Raw genomic sequence first — 22,002 nt, forward strand, 5'->3', positions numbered from 1 at the left:
ATGGCAGAAAGGCAGGCAGGCAGGCAAGCCCAATGACACACATTTCAACCCCCCGCTTGTGTTAAGCCTGCTTACCTGCAAAGGAGTCATGTGGCCATTAGAAATCACCCAAGGTTAAATGCCCTGGACCTGTCAATCCTCAAAGCCCCATCCAGCTCTGAAGCCCCAGGTTCTATTCTGGTCTCCTTAACCGACGCTCAACCCAACATTCCATTCCTCAAATGTCCCGGTGAGTCCAGCGATCAAAATAAATCCTGCTTGCGAGGCCTGGTATTAATGTGCGAGTAACGCTTACAACAGATCAAACAGAATTGCCTTAGCTCAGCCAGCGTGCTTTCTGGATTAAAGAAACAGAAATCTGAGCAGCTTAGACGTTCACTGATAAGGAAGTGGTACACAGTGGGGAGGAGAATGGATCTTGGACCCCAAAAGTCCCGGCTGTAACACTTAGCCTTCTGTGTCCCTGGGCAGGTACCCTCCGATAAGGCAAGGCGTGTAACATTTTCGAGTCTCCCCATCTTGGAAATCAGGGATGAGCCATATCAAATGCCTTGTGAGTGCAAGTCTGAATTAAAAATACACACAAACACATCTATTTGCAAATAAAATGATGACGAATGCCAAATAAAATTGTTGTTGTTACCATATGGAAATCATAATAGCTTTTACAGAGGATCGTGTGAAATGTTTCTATGTATCACAGCGAATAAGGATTCTGGCATAGAGCGGGTGCACAAAAGGAATGGCTTCCTTCCGACAACTTTCCCTTTAAATACACAACTGGAAAACTGAAGCAGATGTGCCCTGACCGAAAGCTACATGTTTTTCTCCTAATTATTCAGGGAAAAGGAAACCCCTATTTATGCATGTATGCCTTCCCACGTGCAAACTGGCAAAAACGTATTCGCCAATAGTAAAAATATGTTTCGTTTTGTTTTTTTTTTTCACTTTAAAAGGCAAAAGACCTACCACTGGGCTTCTTCCCTCTGGGGAGATGAATTTTGATGATGTCCATCCGCATTTTCCAGAAATGGGAAGATTCCTGGGGCAGCAGCCCGGTCGGGCCTCGGGTTTTGTAAATGGGCTCTGGGGAATGAGTGGGTTACTGAGAAGCAGAATTACCCTCTAACCCAGGGGACGGGTCAGAGCAGTGCCTTCTGGCTTCTTTTGAATGGAGACATCCTAATGGCACCAGACTGATAATTTTTCCCTCAGCTCCTTCAGAGTTACCGTTTGGAGGCCTGTCCATTGTTTTTAAGCAAGTGAATAAAAAGTAGTTGTGCTTGTGAAAGTTCTTGTCAATGACCGTCTCTCTTTCTTCTCAGAGAGAACTGTGGATCTTCACTCACAAGAAAGTCAAATAACAACCAAACTGCTTTACTGAGACCTATCCTCTTTGAGGCACTGTTATGTTTAGTATTAAGAAGGTCTAAGTTTTCTCATCTTGAAATGGGAAATATGAAACTCAAAGAAGTTAACAGCCACATGCCCAAAGTCAATCAGTCAGTAGGTAAGTATCAGCGCTGGGGATTTTTTTTCTTTTTTTTTTTAATGTTTCTTTTTGAGAGGGAGAGAGACAGACAGAGCGTGAGCAGGGAAGGGCAGAGAGAAGAAGACACAGAATCTGAAGCATGCTCCAAGCTCCCAGTTGCCAGCACAGAGCCCAGTGCGGGGGGGCTTGAACCCACAAACCGTGAGACCATGACCTGAGCTGAAGTCGCATGCTGAACCAACTGAGCCACGTAGGCGCCCCTCAGAGCTGGGATTTTAACCCAGATCAGTGGATTATACAGGAAGACCTCTGACTACCTGTCCACGCTGTGACTGGTATGTGTGTGTGGAAGGCACTTGCCGTGCCTGTTTAAAAAACGAGTGGAAACATCAAACAAAGTGAATTTGCATGAAAAGAGCAACGATGTCTCCATCTTATTCAAGACCGTCTAATACAAAAGTCTTCCTCTAGATGTCAGTTTCTTCTCCGCTGTTCTGGGGATATTTAATTCACAGTGTGGCTTGGAGACCTAATTGGTGTAAGACGTGGCGAGACCTGGAAGATCCTGGCGCGCAGTAGACGGTAAGGATGATGACGTTGACCATGAAGTTGACGACGACGACGATGATGATAATGGTAACGATGGCATAAATGTGTTTGTAGAGGAGGGGGTTTGAGAATTCTGAATTGGGGTCAGACTCAATATTTTAACATGTTTTCCGTATTGAACTGATACATCAAGACTGGGTGGGGCAGCAGGCAATGTTTCCAGTGTTTTTCTCCACTTCACGTGCACCCTGTACATTATGATCCGTGATAACTAGACCAGCAACCTCACCAGCAGATGGATAAATGTCCTTAATTGGGTCTACCAGCTCTGAAATCATACTGGAACCAGCTGGATTGCCCAAGGTTTCCAGCCTCACGGCTGGTGGAGCAGAATGCTAAGGTCACCTGGATCTCTTGGGAGTGTTACAAAAGCCTTGTTTCAGGCGTCACCTGGCTCTTTAAAAATATTTTTGAATAAAATGTATACAGGCCTCTATGAATCTATGCCCCAATTTATTTTATGTACGTAGTTTTTTAAAGGAAAGAAAGAAAACATATGGCTTGAATCATATTTTATAGTTTTTCTATTTGAATTTGGAAATGTATACATGTTCATCCGGCAGTAGTATCTCAACAACCAAAAAATGTATATTAAGCATGATTATATGGAAAATTGCTCAGCTCAAATAAATCATTGTGCTTGCAGGCTGGCTTAAACCAGCCTATGCTGTTTTCTGCTACCTGCTGGAAAATATTCTAAAACTTACATTTTAGGTGGTTTTTTTTTTTAAGTCAAAAAATAAATGAGTGACTTTTTCTTCGGAGATTAAGTAAATGAAATACTTGACTTTTGTCACAGAGAAATTAGACACCATCTCCTTCGCACTGTGTCAAACGAATTCTGTCACCCATGTTATAAAACCTGTGACTGTCCCTGCACCAAAAAGGAACTTTCGTGTCCATTGCAGAACGTCTCACAATCAAGTGGCGAGGGACCTCCCAGGAGTGCTTTTTCCAAACATCTTCATAGACAATTCTTGGGAGCTGCACAATGACCTCATTTACAGTATTAAGGGGATGCGGATGGGGATACATAGTAATGGCAACTCTCAAATCTTTTGGAAGCACTTTGGTTCTCTCTTGTATTTGGGACTTAAGTCTGTTATCTCAGTTCTGCCAAACTCCAGGCTGTAATAGATCCCAAGTTTATATGAAAATAGAAAAAAAAAAGGCCTCCTAATCTTCAAGGATAATGGGTATCATTGACTGAATATCTAGCGTGTGGGGGCCCCCCTGGCTCCATTTTACAAACGAGTTAACTTATGCTCATCGAGGAAAAACTATTTACTCAGGATCATCACATTGCTAGGATTCAAACCTTGGCTGTTTCGCTTACCTGACTTTTCCCTTTCCATTATTGGTCTAAGCCTAGAGAGCTAGACGTCTGATGTATGGTGACATGTACCTCTACGTGCAAAAGCAAAGAATATTTTCTTTCTCTCCTTTCTATGTACAACAAAAGTTTCACCGAAGATCACACAATCTGGTCAAGCAAGACATGATCGTCAAAGTCGTATTCCTCCTCGTCAGTAGTCCGTTGTTCTGTCTGCCCACTTAATTAGGGTCAATTCGAGGTAGGCTTGGATGAGCTCTGTAAAAAGAAGCATATGATCGCTGAAACATACTCGTGGCCAGTTTAGTTCATTCATAGCAACGTGAGCTGATTTTAAACTGAACTAAAGAGTCATTCCTTGTACTTAAGCCTTTTCTTCATTTTTTTTTTGTCCAGCAGCAGGACGATTGATAGAGTCCTGAGAAGTCCTTTTCCATTCTATTTCAAGTTCTGAAATGGATGCAAAAGTCATCTTGAGTGGAGGAAGTGTCACAGTTTCCATAGCATGAGTGACAGGAAGTGGGTATTTAAGAAAATAGGCCCCTTAAATATATCTAGCAGGAAAGAAAAAGGAACCTAGCTCAGTTACGGATGACCTCTCTGCTCCCTGCCCTGACTTTCCTGAAGTCCCAACCCTGGAGGCCCCTAACATAGTTCCAAGTTTTAATTTATCCCTCTGTGTACTGATTCAGTAGGCTGGGATTCAGCCTTTTCTTGAAAGACAGAACTAGGGATTATGAATACGAAATTAGTAGAGCAATCACCATGCAAGAAGATACTCCTTTAATAAGCACTGACCTGTATTTTTCTAAAGGCCTGGAAAAGAATTGCCCAATGGCCAACTACCGTTTGATTAAATTGCCTCTGATGATTTTGAGAGCAATGGTATGATTTAACAGCTAGCAGGGGATGGTCTGTGGATCTGTGTGTCTACATATTTATTGACATATTGGCTTCAAGAAGGTGAATTTCCAGACGAGTTGTGGCATCTCATTGTAGCGTCACCAAATCGGAAACCAGGATATGTAAAAGACGCCACCAAATTGGGATATTTTTACATCTCCATTTTATATGCTTTTTTTTTTTTTCCAAATTAGTGGTCCTAGGGGATAACTAAAATAGGCGTTCAATTTACTTAAAGAACTTTGCTGGTTGTAGACATTACACACTCAAAAATTAAACAAGGTGATTATTGTATATTTTGGAACTGGAAGGGTCAAATTTTCAAGTACAGAAGGCAAAGCTATCAATGACAAGTCTGTTCATATTTGCCAATGCAAATTGGGTAACGTACTGAGAAGCTAACATCCACACCTGTACAGGGAATTGTCTACGTATGCAAATACACCTGTTTAGCTCTTAAGTGTGGAGTTCGTATGGTTCATCACAATGTATTTCTGTAAAAATGCATTATTTGATCAAGTTAAAGAACTTGATCATCTGTGGTTAACTGATCTATTCCCAAATGTATATTCCAAACACAAATTTATCATCTTGGCGAAGAGAGGACGCCATCTATAAGCTCCAGAGGCTAGAGGTATAATCACTCTCTTGCTTTCGGTTTATCATACAGTATATGATTAAAGTAAGTAATTTTCCCCCTTTGAATTTCAATTTTCTGATATGTAAAATCGGTCTAAAATGGCACCAGCTGGGGGCATCAAAAATATAGATTGTAATTCTAACATTGCTAGCGACTCCTTTTAGGAGTAAGGATAAATCTTTTAACCGCTCCATACTTTCCTTTCCTCACCTGTACAACTGAAGTGGTGTCGGGAATGAAACTCAAGTCCTCGAGCCTGGACTCTTTGGACTCTGAGGTGAAGATTTAGAAGGTCCTTGAACTCATCCACTGGAATTCAGCAATTCTATTTTAAGGTTGTGGCTCATCGTGTGTATCAGCAATTCTCCCCAGGAGAAAGTTCCATCGTGTTCATCAAGGTCTCAAAGAAATCTGTGTCCCCAGAATGTGTAGACCCACTCAACCAAATGTTGCTACCATTTTTTCCAAGTGGTAGCATTTGCTGATTTTGTGAATGGAAAGATACTCAGATGCAGTGTTTAAATGTGGTCACCATCAGTTTCCTACTGAAGGGTTTTGAGGATGGGCTGATAATATTTTTTATGGTTTCTTAATCAAAAGTACTACTACCTAAAGGAACGGCACGAAGCATATCTTGGGGATATGTGGGTACCTGATAATAGATGCAAAGCTTTGTGTGTATGTGCATTTTCTAGGGGAATCAATAGCTTTCTTCAAATTCTCATATTCTTCATCAAAAGGTCAAAAATACTGATTGAGAGCTGAGAATTTGCCCAAAATATTTTCACTAAAAATGCGTGATCGAGTAACACAAAGAAAATAATTTGACTATGCTACATGATTGGCTATTTTAACTGCTAAGCAGATACATTGTGCCTTATGAACACAGCCATTCATTGCAAGGTGAGTTGATTAATGTAAATGCTTCAGAAACCCAAACATTTCCAGTTTCCTTCCTTCTTTCATCCTAAACCTCCTTTTGCCCCTTTATTTGTTAGCCAAAGCTCTAGAGAGTAAGGTCATTTATTCAAATATTTTGAATATTTTGTATTCAGCCTCTTATATGAAATAATTATTCTTACTTCTGAAATTACTTTGTTTTTGTCAAAAGCAATTTAGCATTATTAATCAAGAGACTTACAACTCCCCATTCCCCTTGGCCAAGTAATTACACTTCTAGGTGTCTCTCTTAAGGAATGATCTAAAATACAGATAGAATGGGGGCGCCTGGATGGCTCAGTCATTTCAGCATCCAGCTTTGGCCAACGTCATGATCTCTCAGTTCTCGTGTTGAGCCCTGGGCTGACAGGTCAGAGCCTGGAGCCTGCTTTGGATTCTGTGTTTTCCTCTCTCACTGCCCCACTCCTGCTCATGCTCTCTCTCTCTCTCTTAAAAATAAATAAAACATTAAAAAAATTTTTTAAATATATTATAAGATACAGATAAAATAGATGATACTATTTTAAAAACATCTTCTTTTAGGGGCGCCTGGATGGCTCAGTCGGTTGAGCATCTGATTCGGCTCAGGTCATGATCTCGCCATTCGTGAGTTCGAGCCCCGCGTCAGGCTCTGTGCCGACAGCTCGGAGCCTGGAGCCTGCTTCGGATTCTGTGTCTCCCTCTCTCTCTGCCCCTCTCCTGCTCATGCTCTGTCTCTCTGTCTCTCAAAAATGAATAAAGTTTAAAAAATTTTTTAAAAAACATTTTCTTTTAAATAACTTATGAAATCAAATAACAAACAGTGGACTATGAATACATTGATAAAATATTTATTTCAGCAACTCTGATGTTCAGTGTTTCTACATGATTAGGTGATTTTGAAAGGAAGGATATATTTTCAGGTAAGTTTATAATTGGTTGCTCTGGCTAAGTTCCAAGCTTACTTGATGATGCGATCTTTTTGTTTGTTTGTTTGTTTCTTAGACAAAATCAAGTTCAAATGTTGCCTACCTTGCTCATGTAGACTTTTGCTCTTCCGAATGATTTTAAGTGTACATCTTTGAGGAAGGAAGGCTAACACATTTACTTAACCTCATCCTTGAATGCCTAGAAGGATAAAAATGTTACGATTGACCAACGGCCACAAATATTACTCGTTCAGTCTCGCAACCATGTAGGACGGTGGTGGTGCGGTAGAGAAAGGAAAGCCATGGCCAAAACTGTAGCCTCCTCAGAGCCATGTTCAAACTCAAAATCCTTTAAAGTTGTACTTGCTACATCCCATCTCTCTTGAATTATCAATGGTAATTTACTGGTCTTTCAACATCATAGACTCATGTTGTGAGCTTTTGAAAGCCATTATTATATGCTCAGTGTTTAGGGGGAAATGAAATCTTGCCTTAGTGATTGTACCACAGAGGGCAATTGCAAACACATGCAGCCTGACAAAGCACACGTCCTATGGATCTAGTATCTTATTCCTTTGCAGTTGGGACCCCAGATTCTAGAATATTCCCTTGTGTTGTCGCTGGGGAATTTTCATTTCTCACTGGCTATTTCATGCCATCCTGAGCAGTTAGCAGAACACCAAACCCAGACTGTCAGACTGGGGATGTCTTCCTATCACCGAACAAAACTATTTGGGATTTGTTTGGGCTTAGGACAGAAATGGGCAGCTGGGAGGCATTTTGGTCAAGGAGAAAAATGGCACGTTTCTGAACTGGAATGATAGATTGGGAAGCCCACGGATCTTTGTTTCATTTTTCCTTTCTGGGAAGGAAAAAAAAAAAAAGGGAAGAAAGAAATACCAATCAATTGCCCCAACGAGCTAAAAATGAAGCCCATGGGCTGTTTCCCCACCCTGAATTTACGGAGGCATAATAATTCTAGTTAACTATAAACATACTCTTAAAAATCCAGGTTCTCTGTTCAAAAAGCTTCTGGGGTTGAACATAAAAAACTTTCTGATATACAAGTACCAAATACACGGCAGTGATAAAATTCTTGCACTAGGTTAACTACACATTTTGCTAATAATGTTGGATGACACAATCCATGAACATCACCGGCAGGCTGGATTTTGGCACGGGCACAAAGGTTTTATTAAACACGTGCTGCCAGTGACACATGGCTTGCTTACTCATGACCAGGCAGCCGTGTTTTATATATATTTATGTGTATATACATACGGATATACACATACACACACAGTCCAGATCGCTCCCTTGATTTCCCGCAGTCCTTCTGATAACTATCTTACAGATCAGGAAAACTATCTCTCTTCTCAGCCAGATTTTGTGTGGGTTCCTCTGTGTGTCAAATGGAAACAACCACAAAATTTAACCTTCTTTTGCCCTGCTAAAAATACGTGTTCACAGAAGTTGTCAGGTTCTCTGAATGCCTGATAACCCTGCCCATTGATGGGTTGCAGAGGTGACCGCATCTGAAACTGCAGTGGGACACAAGTGTGAATAGTGACTTCAAGGAGCAGGAGAAGAAATGCATCTTGAACTTTCCTGAGTGATCGTCCCTGAGGAAAAAAAAAAAATGATGGGGGATGGCTGGTGCATCTCTGAGCCTTCACAAGGAGCATGTATGATGATCTTCTGTTGGACTAAAATTATTTTTTCGATTTTCAGCTCTTCCTTTAAAAATGTATACATTTAGGGGCACCTGGGTGGCTCAGTCGGTTGGGCGTCCGACTTCGGCTCAGGTCATGATCTCGCGGTCCGTGAGTTCGAGCCCCATGTCTGAGCTGACAGCTCAGAGCCTGGAGCCTGCTTCTGATTCTGTGTCTCCCTCTCTCTCTGACCCTCCCCTGCTCATGCTGTGTCTCTCTGTCTCAAAAATAAATAAATGTTAAAAAAAATGTATACATTTAGGTAAGGTTTCATATACATGTAGATACACATTAATATCTATGTACATAATATACAGACAAATACATAGTGTGGGTAATGTTTTTAAAAAGTTTACGGATGGGGGGGCTCTCATTAAGAAATCTTTAGATAATATCACCTATGAATTTTAGACTGTTTTATTTGCCTACTTCAATTCGTACGTGTTGCATATTTCTAAATGTCAGGAAAGTATGTCTCTTAATTTGTAGCTGACTCTTTTCAATGAGAAGTTCTTCTCCCCACGTCAAGCGAAGAAACAGCATTATGACTGGGAAAAGCTAGGGGCCTCAGATTACCTTTTCTTAGAAGAATCACGCTCACACCTGCTGCAGTGAGGATCCATTTTTTCAACGACGGAACTGATGGAACAGAGCATGGCAGTGAGCAGTAGGCTCGTCCTGATAGGCATGCCAACCGTCTGCTGTAGGGAAACCCAACAACAGTCAACATGTGGATGCCCAAGAAGATGAGTGAAGCTGGTCATCTCCAGGGTCTGGAGCCCAGCTCCTGAAGACAAGGAGAAAAACATGGGGCTTGGGCGGCAGATCCTGGGGAACCACCAAGGCAACGGGACTTCTTTGAAGGCAAGGCTAGAAATCCAGTGCCTGTGTTGGAAGGAATGAGGCTCCAGAATAGTGAGGCCGGGGCTCTGGTCAAAAATGGAAACCCCAGGGCCCCTAGGTGGCTCAGTCGGCTAAGCTTCCAGCTCTTGATTTCCGCTCAGGTCACGATCTCACGGCTCCTGAGATGGAGCCCTGCGTTGGGCTCTGTGCTGACAGCGTGGAACTTGCTTGGGATTCTCTCTGTCTCCTTTCCCTCTGCCCCTCCCCCATTTGTCCTCTCCCTTTCTCAAAGTAAATAAGTAAAGTGGGAAAAAAAAAAGAAACCCAGGGGTGCCTGGGTGGCTCAGCTGGTTAAGCGTGGGACTTCAGCTCAGATCATGATCTCACAGTTGGTGGGTTCGAGCACCGCTTAGGGCTCTGTGCCAACGGCTCAGAGCCTGGAGCCTGCTTCAAATTCTGTGTCTGCCCCTCCCCCATTCTCCCTCTCTCTCAAAAGTAAACATTAAAGAAAAAAAATTAAAGAAAAAAAAGGAAACCCAGCTGAAAATGGGACACAGGCAAAACGTTAGTGTTCTTACCTTATCCTTCATTTTTACATGTTGATGTATGTTGAGAGATTCCTTGCTCCAGGAACCAAGCTAGGTATGGATACAGTGGGGAACAAAAGTGAACACGATCGCTCTTATATCAGAGTTTACCTCTTAGAGGGAAGTCAAGAATAATAAAATCTCTATGTTGATAAACAGAAAAAAGAAAGTGATCTAATTCCATACAATAAAGGGAACTGGCCCATAACTTTTGTTGGAAAATGGATGCTGAGGGGTTACCTTACATTATCATTTACTATCACGGGCTTTTAAAATAACACGACACCAGGGGCGCCTGGGTGGCGCAGTCGGTTAAGCGTCAGACTTCAGCCAGGTCACGATCTCGCGGTCCGGGAGTTCGAGCCCCGCGTCAGGCTCTGGGCTGATGGCTCGGAGCCTGGAGCCTGTTTCCGATTCTGTGTCTCCCTCTCTCTCTGCCCCTCCCCCGTTCATGCTCTGTCTCTCTCTGTCCCCAAAAATAAATAAATGTTGAAAATAAATAAATAAATAAATAAAATAACACGACACCAGCCGTCATGAAAATTGTGACCCTAATCACGGAACCCTATATCCTGTAATTATATAATAATCATCTTTTTGCGTATGTGTGAAAGAAAGTAGAAATAAAAATAAGAAAGATCACAGAACTACTTCGAAGAACCTGGCATTGATTATTTATTTAACAATTTGACTATATTTCAGCACTGAAAAAAAAAAAAGATACAGTTCCTTCCCTCAGGAAACTTGCCTTGTAGTGCGATAGACAAGAAGCAAACAAAACCGTGAGAGTTTCAACCGTGATATGCGCCCTGAAGAACATAAAACAGGGCGATGCTGGTGAGTGGATCCAGAGAGTCAAAGGCTACTTTGAATTGGCTGATTCAGGACGGTCCTTTGAGGAAAGTCACATTTCACCTGTGACCCAAATAAGAAGGACGGAGGTGCCCAAGTATTAAGGATAAAAGTTTCCAAGTACAGTTGAGCAAGCGACTATGACACCTCTAAGGTAGGAATAAATCTTGAAGACCAGGTATCTAAGAATCTTCGTTGCTTCTCAGTAATATTGGTTCCGCTTACGCCTCATCTTTCTTTCCTGTATTTGGAAGGAAGGACAAAAGGTCAGGGAGCTACTCACATCAATGCCAACAGAGCACCCACCACCGGCCTGGGGCTCCATCAACTCCCGGGAACCAGGGGTGTGACTGGTCTGTGAGTGGGGAGCAGAACCTGTAATGGGAAGACCAACTGGTTTTCCCTTCAGAGAGTCGGACAGCCAAGCAAAACGTCCCACACTGAAAGTTCTGATCGGCGGGAACCACACCCTGTCTAGCCCGGATGTCACATCTAGTCGGATTGGGAGGAAGTCACAACAAGAGTATTTAGAAATCATCCTCTCCCACAGAGAACAAGTCTGTTGGCAGCAGGCTGCCAACCTAAGGGCAGAATAAGCTACGTGGCTGGAGACGAATGTCGGTGAAGGTAGCCCGACGGATAAGGGGGAAGAGAAAGGGAAATTCTGTGTTGGCAGCTTTTGATCCACATGAAATCAGGCTTTCATTTCTTAAAAGCCCCCAATTTATTCCAGCATGCGCTGCCTCCACTTGAGTAATTCCAAAGGATGCTACAGCCATCACGACAAGAAATGCTGGGTTTTGATAACTGGAGAAAGATTGCTGATTTCTTCAAAGTGCAAAGCTGTGAAACCCCAAGGGTTATATTTATCCCTTTCATATCTCTGCTGACAAGCAACATGGGGCATGTAGAACTGGTTTAAAATGTTCATGTTGAGACAACATTGTCCCTGAGTGATACACTTCACACATGTAATTCACTGGAATATTGTCTCCCCCCAGATACCTCTTCTTCCCCTAACCTCTTACGAATTTGCCAGTAACAGCTGATCTGTTCCCTTTTCCTTTCCCCATTCCCTTTGATTCTCCCCTACTAATAATTTGTCGAGAGAGAGTATATTTTTTTTAAGTTTATTTATTTATTTTGAGAGAAACAAAGGCAGCTCAAGTGGGGGAGGGACCGAGAGAGAGGGAGAGAGAGAATCCCAAGCAGACTCCACACTGTCAGCACAGAGTCCGACGTGGGGCTCAGAGTCACGAAACTGTGAGATCATGACCTGAGCCGAAACCAACAGTCGGATGCTTAACCTACTGAGCCACCCTGGTGCCCCAAGAGAGAGTATGTCTTTTAAATTTGAAATGGCCCTACTCTAGCTTCAGGCTTGTATACGTGCATGTGTCCACAGGACACAGGAACGTGGACTTTGGCATTAGAGAAAAAGGTTCAAATCCAGCCCCAGACACATAATAAGTATTAGAAGTGGGGTGACTTCTGAGTGTTTCTGATTTCCAGTTTCCCCTCGAGCAAATAGTGAAAATAATACTCTTTCCAGAGCTTTTGTGGTGAACATAGAAATGATCTGTTTAAAGGAACTAGCATGTATCAAAACTCAACAACAAGGCAAGATATTTTAAGGCTTTGGTGATAGCATTTAATATGCCAGTGGAAGGGGATGTTTAATCTAAAACTTTACATAATTTGGGGATGTTAGCCCTCCCTTTTCCTTTTTCCTCGGAATCTGACATCCATCTAACTGTGGAGATCTCGAAAGCCTCACAGTGCCAGGAAGCTGGGAAGTTGTTCTTGGTTATGTGTTCCCAGAGCTTTGGATTTTGTAGAAAGATAAGGCTTCCTAAAGTAAAATAAAATCTGGGATTCCAGAGACATACAAAAATAAGGCATTCTATTCCTCACTGACATTCGAAAACTTTTGCTTATTAATCACACAATTTTTACAGTCCATCATAATCGCTCTGGAATTAGAAGGTACAGACACGACAGAGATGCATTCCAGACGCAGATCTGTTGACCCAACAGGGGCTTGGTACCCTTTGCAAGAGAGGGAAGAGATTAGCATTCATGTTCAGGCAAAGAAACCTGTTGCAATGTTCGAAACCTGTCTTCAGAACCTTACCGACCTCGTATGAGAAGGTTGTGATACAGGGGTTCAGAAATGGATGTTAAGTACAAAAGGGCCTCTTTTATTTTAAACCCGTCACTTCCGTTCTTGTGCATACCAACTTCCTGTTGTTACCTATACAAATGAGATAGCTTCCATGTACCTTTATTTATATCTATACATCCATACCCCAAACCCTTTCCCTTTAAAATTGCATCTGCCGCAAGCAAACTATATAAGTCTACATCAGCTTGGTGTGAGAGGGTGATTCTTGGAGGAAGGGGAATGGTTCTAATCTTATTTGCTTACGTTGAATGAGTATACTTAGTCCGCCCAGTGGTAAGCACTAAGGCAGGTGGAACATGAAATTTGGAACTATAGCCCAACTTTTGGGGCACAGTGCTTTGAAAAAAAAATAAGGTATTGGAGGTCTTAGTCATGCCTTTGAATCTTTGATAGCTCTGTCATTTGATAGCTAAGTTACTACACCTCTCTATGTCTTAGTCTCCTTATCTTTCAAATAGAAGGGCGAGAATACCAACACTGTTGAGGGGTGTGACTCACGGAAGACGGCTATTGGTCGCTGTCATCTGGCATGGGCCATATGACTTCTCCCGAAAGAAACTTTTGTCTGGAATTGCCAGAAATCTTAAGACACGGGCAAGCCGAATCCCTTAGGGATATTCAAGGGAAGCGCATTTACAGTCCATGGGAACAGCTGATAGGTTTTGCTAAAGATGGGCACTAGAAGTGGTACCCTCTGGGGCATCTGGGTGGCTCAGTCGGTTAAGCGTCCGACTTCAGCTCAGGTCATGATTTCGTGACTTGTGGGTTCGAGCCCCGTGTCGGGCTCTCTGCTGACAGCTCAGAGCCTGGAGCCTGCTTTGGATTCTGTGTCTCCCTCTCTCCCTGCCCCTCCCCCACTCACACTCTGTCTCTGTCTCTCAAAAATAAATAAACTTTGAAAACATTTTTTAATTAAAAAAATTTAGAAGTCGTATCCTCAGGGAGCTCTCCCATGACAATAACTTAACTATGACTTGGCTCCTTTTATTCCTTTCTGAGCTCGAGTACATCGGCATTCCCCTGAAATCTGTGAGCAACCAATATTCTTTCAGTAAATTCCTTTCTGCTTGAGTTAACAAAGGTAAATTTCTGTTATTTGAAATCAAGAACCTTGACTCGTAGTTACACAGCTCGGTTAACTTTTGTAAGAAGAGCATCATGATGGCTTCCTTCATCCGATGAAGACGTTAGACCTTAGTGATGTTGAGTAACTTGAATGATCACAGAGATAGAAAGCAGTAGAATAAGACTTTGAACCCAGTTATATGACTCCAAAACTTGTGCACTTAAGCAGTACTGTGTCCCTCCCACAGTAGTGCCAATGTGATGATCTCTCAGAGTCATGGGATACAAAATGGTGGACTGTGGATTTGGTGGCAGAATTGTCCACCAGCATATCTCATGAGGTTTTCTAAAGCAAAAGACAACAAAGCAGTTCTTGGTCTTCCGGTGTGTGTGTATGGGGAGGTGGGGGGTGTGGTCATATAATAGCACTCACACACTGGATCATAAATCTGACTTTTTTTCTTTCCAAGTTTTAATTTAAATTCTAGTTAACATTTGGTGTAATATTAGTTTCAGATATAGAATTTAGTGATTCCTCACTTACATACAACACCCAGTGCTCATCACAACAAGTGCCCTTCTCAATCCCCATCACCTACTTCACCATCCCCCTGCCGGCCTCCCCTCTGGTAACCATCAATTTGTTCTTTAGAGTTGAGAGTCTGTTTCTTGGTTTTTCTCTCTTCCCCACCCCATTTTTGTTTATTTTGCTTTGTTTCTTAAATTCCACATATGAGTGTAATCGTATGGCCTGTGTCTTTCTCTGACTGACATTTCGCTTAGTATAATACTTTCTAGCTCCATCCATGTCATTGCCAATGGCAAGGTTTCATTCTTTTTTTATGGCTGTATAACAATCCACTGTATAAAAAATAGTAAAATTCTTTTGATCACAACCAATAAAAACCACATGTTTGGGAATCCTTCCATAGATATTCATATATATTACAATTCTACTTATTAACTCTGAGAGATTATAATTATAATAATTTGAGTGTGTGGGAAAAATAAATACAACATTTTATATTCTTTAAGATTCCTTAAGACATTATAAGAAGTGCCAAAGTGCTGAGTACTAGTAGCCACCAATAAATAGAAGCTCCCTAACTGTACATGTGGATGAAACACCATTAGGGTACAAAGGCCTCAATTCTACTATGAGGAGTTGGAATAAAATGACCTTTGGGTTACCTTTAAAAACTCATCTCATTAGTTGACATGACTATCATTGTCTTAGTTTCATCCTGGCCTGGCCAATAGTACTACTTTTCTCAGTTGTAAGGGATGCATCTTTAACCTATCAATGTGATTAGGTGGACCAGGAGGAAATCAAGGTGTGTGAGGAAACAAATTAATTCAGAATTTGCATTCTGTAGCACCTGCTAATAACCTTCATGGGTACGAAGACAGATTCCACTTTACTTAGTATCCTCAGTATCTACAACAACCCTTTGTACATACTGGGTGATCAATGACTAAAATAAGAATGTGTTGAATGAATTAATAAAGTATTATTCCCCGCCCCCCCCTCCCTTCTCCTTTCTGGTTTAACCCATCTAGTAAAATTTCTCTTCTTTAGTTTGTTTGTTTTTCTTCCTTGACTCCTAGGGCATGATGAAAACAATCTATTGAAAGTGCTCTCGGGTATGAGAGAAAGGGAGGAAGGATTAAAGTCAGGGAGGGCACTGTGTACTTTGCTTAGAGTGAGGAATATAATACCTGAAAGCACTAGACTTTATGAATAGCAACAATGACCTTTATACTTTATATTGCCACAGCACATTATACGTTTTAAAGACTCATTGGGTTTTCATAGTCACCCCTGATTTTAAAGATGGGAAAATTAAGACGGAGCAGGCAAGGTGCTTGATCTAGTTAGGCAGCAGCAGATGTGAAGCACAGCTTCAAATACAATACCATCTTCCACTGCATTCCTCTGCCTCTCTAAAGGGAGGAAACTTGACAGAGCCTTCCCATGAAAATACTGAAGAGATGTGTTAGAAAGCTGGCACTGAACAACTGTACAATGCTAAAAAACATTCTGTAGGAGTCAACCAAAGTGAATTCAGTATTATTCTGGAAATAAGCATCAACATGATGTTTTCTTTCTTTTAGAGAAAGCACTAAAGCCATGAACCTCTAAAATTCTTCAGGTTGTTTGGAGTAGAGTTTGGTAATTCAGTGATGTGCTCAAATCACTCATTCCATCATTCAATAGATATGTGTGCAACGCTTCCCAGATGATAAGCATTCCTGACCATGGAAGTTTGTCCCCATAGGGTCATCTCCAAGTTTAGGAGACAGTGGGACTGTGAGATTGGAGCTTACTTCGTATTCCTATGATGTACCGGGATCTGTTTCCACAGTGATATCTATACCTTAGACATAAATATAAATGCAATCAGTGACATACTGGGATGTGTCCTAATGGCAGTCATGTGTACTGTGAGCTCTCCAAGGGTATATAGGATACCCTTCATCTCTGGTATTACATGGTCATGCTAAATGCTTAGCACCTACTACATTGCTCATTGATGCTTGTCAAATGAACAACTAAAACCACTACAATTTAGCTCTGCAGAGTAAAAGTGATGCTGGGCTTTAGAAAATATTGAATACCTCCATACAAACACACTCAGGGAGGAACCTTGGGTAAGTCTGATGTGGTTCTCCAACTTTGAGGACACTATGTTTTCATTAACAGATCATTTAACAACCTTACTATAAAGCAGGAAAAAATGTGCTAGAGGCATATGTGATAATCAACCTACTGACAATAGCATATTCAGATGGCGAGGATTATTTCAGGCAGTAATATTAGAATGTATTTTGTAGACCTATTATTTATGCAGAAAAGCAAAACAAGAATATGGTAGGATATACTTTCAGACTCCAAATGACTAAGGATCGTACAGATCCAGCCCAAGATTTAAAAAGCTGTCCTTCTTTCATCAGCCATGAGTTCAGTAATATCTTCTGAGTCTCTGATGAGCCAGGACTGTATCATATTCTGGAGGTTTGGACAAAACTGAACAAGAATCACAGAGTCTGCCTTCATCTTGCTTAAAGTTTACTGAGAGCAACAAGTACAGAGCCAACAGTCTCACAAATGGATGCATAATTACTAATACAAGTCATGAAGCAAAAGGAAAGGATGGGGTAGGAGATGAAAATGAACACTTACATAGACTGGGGAGACAGTTTCTTTGAGTGAATACCACCAGACCTAGGCCTGAAGAGGAGTTTGAGCTCTCCAGGGGAAAAAAAAATATGGAGAGAAACCATTACTAATGGTGGAAACAGTAGAATGCACAAAAGCCTTGGGTGCAAAGGAACTAAACAACTTTGAGGATCCGAGAGACCGGGAGACTGGAGTATACAGAGAGATGAGGCCAGTGGTCCCTGTTGCTGTAAATGTGGACAGAAATAAGTCACCTTAGTGCTTAAGTGGACTCCTTTTACTCAGTCATGAACGTACTTAATAGCAGTAAGTTTTCTAATGTCAAATATCTGAAAACCATATAAACTAGGGCATCTATTATTCATATTAGTAATCTTTAAAATAATAATTAAAAGGACAGAATGATGTGGTGTCTTTCCATTTCTTGGATTTGCACCGAAATTGAACAGTTTGTATCGACCAACTGGAGAAAAACCAGTTTCCTTTTGCAGAGCATGGGCATGACCCAGGCCCTGAAGCATCAGAGGGACTGAACCACTGAACTTCTATCACAATGGTCTTCATGTTCTCCAGAGTGGCTGAGCTTCCAAGACCAAGGAGGGACCACATTTCTCCCTTCTGTGTGTGACTGAATTCTCCATATAACTCTGTCTCGCTTATAAATATCACAGGCAGGCACCGAGTTACTGCCTGGTTGAATGATCCCCTTTACAAGCTTCTTTCTAGGTTTTTGAGTAAAGGTTTCCCTTATTAATTTTACCAGCCAGCATTCACTTAGCATTTGCTTTGAGGCATAATTGACAGGCAGGGTGACACCCGCCTGTGAGAGAGCCATAAATCAGAAATAATTTCCAAAATTGGCTGAGGGACTGAAGTGTTGAATAGGCAAATACAGGTAAAAATCTCTTTATTAGGGCTGACAGGGACAGCAAATGTCAGCGAAGTGTTTCCTAATGTACCAGGCGAGATTAATTTGGGGGGACCCTTCCTGAGCTGATGTGATGCTGTGTGTTCTCTAACAAGTACACTTCGTGGGGCTCCTTAGGAGAGGAGTGGCAGGACCATAATTGAAGAAGGAGCTAACTCCCAAAAGGCAGGAACTCCATTCTGTAGCATGCCCCTGCTCCTGGAAAATCATTCTTCTGCCTTAGACTCTATTTGCATTGTGTGTGTGTGTGTGTGTGTGTGTGTGTGCGTGTGGTGGAAAAGAGCTATAAGTCATGACCCAAAGAACTCAGCAGGATAATGAAGCACACAAGGTATCAGAAAGGAAAGAAAGAATCCATTGCATGGTAGCTGAAGAAAACTTTCATGAAAAATGGGGATCTGAGAAATTAGGACTGAACGTGTGTGTCATCTTCTCCATTAAAAAAGATAATATGAATTAAATTCACATCTTGGGGTAAAAGAATAACGCCATAGTTTTCTTTTATTTCATGGAGATTCTGACATTGGCCCTCTCCAAGCCAACTTCAGAGACCTCCATTATAAGGATAAAATGTGGTCATTTTGTAAACTGTACACAGATGCCTGAGATGTAAATTAAAAAAAAAAATGCAGTGCTCTTTTTTTCCTCCAGATATCTATTTAAAGATGTTTTCTAAGTTATAGCTGACAACAGCAAGATGAAAAAATAGAAAATAGGATGAAAATTATATGCTGGGCAAAATTATACACCAGCACATTCTGAAAAGTCTACACAGTAGCAAAATAGTAATCCCATCCTGGAATGTTCTCCTCCTAACAGTTCATAAAATAGATCAGACTAGAGACTTTAATGCATAGATATCATTAAGAAGTCTTATTTTTAGATAATTAAGGAATGAGGATATTTACTAGCTAGAATCAGGAATATAAATAATACTTTTGAGGGCCATCTCATTGGGCCGGCAAAAATATCCAGATAAGAAAACACTGAGCAGCTGTTAATATTAAAATCAACTGTCTGCAGGGCACTGTACTAGGCACTTTGCATATTTAGTCTTCAGAGATCCTGCAAAGCGCTTGTTTGTATTAAAGTCAGTGCAAGCAACAAAGCTCAAAATAATAGCAATTTAAATAAGCTAGGGTGATATTTCTTTGAAACAAAACTATGTGGAGGTGAGCAACTCAGGATTGACAGTATGCCTCTACCCCTGAATGTCTAGCTCCTCAATGACTAGCCTTTCAGACTATTTTGTTCTTCCCCTGAGGATGTGGTCCTCTCCCTCATGTTCCAAGATGGCGGGTAGAGCTCTAGCATCGCATGTGCATTTGGAGTGTCAAGATGAAGAAGAAAAACAAGACCGGCCTCAGCACTCTTTTCAGAAAGTTTCGGGGAAGTAGTTCCATGACATTTACATCTTATTCATCTGAAGTTAACTGCAAGGCAGTCTGGGAATTGTAGCTTTTATTCTGGGCAGCCATGTGCCCAGCTAAAACCAGGACTTGTCTTCCTGTAGAAGAAGGCGAGAAGGAATATTGGGAGACATTTAGCAATTTCTGGCAGAGTATTATTCCCCCCCGTTTTGCAGGTTAGAAAACAGAATCTAAGAGAGGAAAAATAATTTTCCCTAAAAAAAAAAAAGAAGAAGCAGCAGCTAGTAAGCAATTCCAAACCCTACATTCTTCTCATTTTGCCATAAGGCATAAAAAGAATAAGAACTGATCCAATTAAATTTTTTACACTCTGTCAATTAAATTCAGTCCAATTCAACTAATTCTAAAAGCTCATATCTTGTGCTTACCATAAGTAAGAAACTATTTTAGGCGTAGGGCATTGTGCTGGCTAGGAGAGGATTTATGGAACATAAATATGGATGAAAATATAGATATGTTATATCTTTTTAGTGCATCTATAGATGGCAATGTCGATGGAAACAGATACAGGCAAAATCAGAGGCTGATTCATGGGCAAGCTAAGGAGGCATCAGCCTCAGGACCTTGCACTTGCGTAAGCCTTCAAAAGGCCAAGGAAGGTACCCGGCATTGGCTCATGTGATTTTGTAAAATTTGCAAAAGATATCATAGTCTCAATGGGTTGCGATTTCTCTTCCTTCTTTGACGTTGACTTGTTCACATTTTCCCTTGTGTTGGGTATAGCATCGGGGTGGCTCCAGTCATTTGAGCGACCTACCTTAGGGGATGAGTTGGGAATCCACTCGGTCTGGATCTATGAGAACTTATCGACGTGATTCACTGTGACTTCTATGTGTAGTTAACTTATTGTTAGCAATCCTGCTGTAGGAATATGCTCTTAAGACAATCAAAAGTAGTGAATCGCATCAATACATTGGGGAAAGAAATAATCAATGTGAGGGGCGCCTGGGTGGCGCAGTCGGTTAAGCGTCCGACTTCAGCCAGGTCACGATCTCGCGGTCCGTGAGTTCGAGCCCCGCGTCGGGCTCTGGGCTGATGGCTCAGAGCCTGGAGCCTGCTTTGGATTCTGTGTCTCCCTCTCTCTCTGCCCCTCCCTGTTCATGCTCTGTCTCTCTCTGTCCCAAAAATAAAATAAAACGTTGAAAAAAAAATCAATGTGAGGTTATTTGACATAAAACATTCACATTGAGAAAGCTACAAACGGTAATTCACCAGGAGTCAAACAAGTTAATGAGTGAGGGAAGAATATTTTACTTCTCAAGAGCAACTGAAATGCCCTGAAATCTTACTTTTGCCCTAAAAATGCCCTGAAAAATCTAATTTTGACAGCTCATATGTGAAAAATCTTGAGGAAAGCTTTCCTTCAAAATGTATTCCCATTTGACAATAGTTATAACTTTTCCCTGAAATTTCCAATAATAAGATCTCTGAGTTTTAACATGGTTTCTCAAACATTCAAAAACTGCAAAACACAAATTTTTAACTATTATCCTTTTCCACCTTGAGTTATATTAGCACGTTGGTTGAAAATTGGTGGCTTGTATACGTGTGGCTCTCTTTCCAGAGTCTCTATTTTGTTCCACAAGCCTAATGTGGCCTTGATTTTTATGATAGCTTCATAACTCTTCAAATTTGCCAATATTTTGCTTTATTTTCAAAATTGTTTCAGCTTTGAATTTTAATATTAATTTTAGAATCAAATTGATAAGTTATATTAAAAACAGCTTGCTGGGACTTTGATGCATGTTGCATTGAATTTATACTTTCAGTTGAGAGATATTTGTCGCATTAAAAACTCTGAGCCCTCTTTATTTGGTCATCTTGATTGATTTATCTTTAAATTTATTGATTAGTTTTCAGTGTGCAAATCTTATACATCTTTTTGTCTAATCTATTTCTAAATATTTTGGTTTATTCTCATTTTTTTGTAGATAGCAGCATCTTAAATTATATTTTATTATTTGTAAAGTACTAACGTTTAATAGAAATGTCATTCATTTTTATATATTGACCCAGAATCCTGCAATAATGCTATATTCTATCATTAATTCTAAGTTTTAGGGTTTTCTTGGTATTCCTTTACGATTTTCTTTGAAATAATTTTGTTTTCTGTGAATAATGACAGCTTTCCATTTTCCTTTCAATTCTTTGTGCTATTTCTACTTTTTATTACACTGGCTCATCTTTTAAGAAAAATGGCATAAAAGCTATAGAATGAACTTCCTTACTGACATTCCAATCTTAGATGAACACATCGAATGTATCACGATTAAGTGAATTTTTTGTAGATATCCCTTAATTAGACCGAGAATACTCCTAATTTTCTGTAAGTTTTTATAATGAATGACTGATGAATTTTATCAGATATTTTTTTCTGCATTTACTGAGATAATCA

This window comes from Prionailurus bengalensis, chromosome B3 (assembly GCF_016509475.1).
Source record: "Prionailurus bengalensis isolate Pbe53 chromosome B3, Fcat_Pben_1.1_paternal_pri, whole genome shotgun sequence".
In the NCBI taxonomy this organism is placed as follows: domain Eukaryota; kingdom Metazoa; phylum Chordata; class Mammalia; order Carnivora; family Felidae; genus Prionailurus; species Prionailurus bengalensis.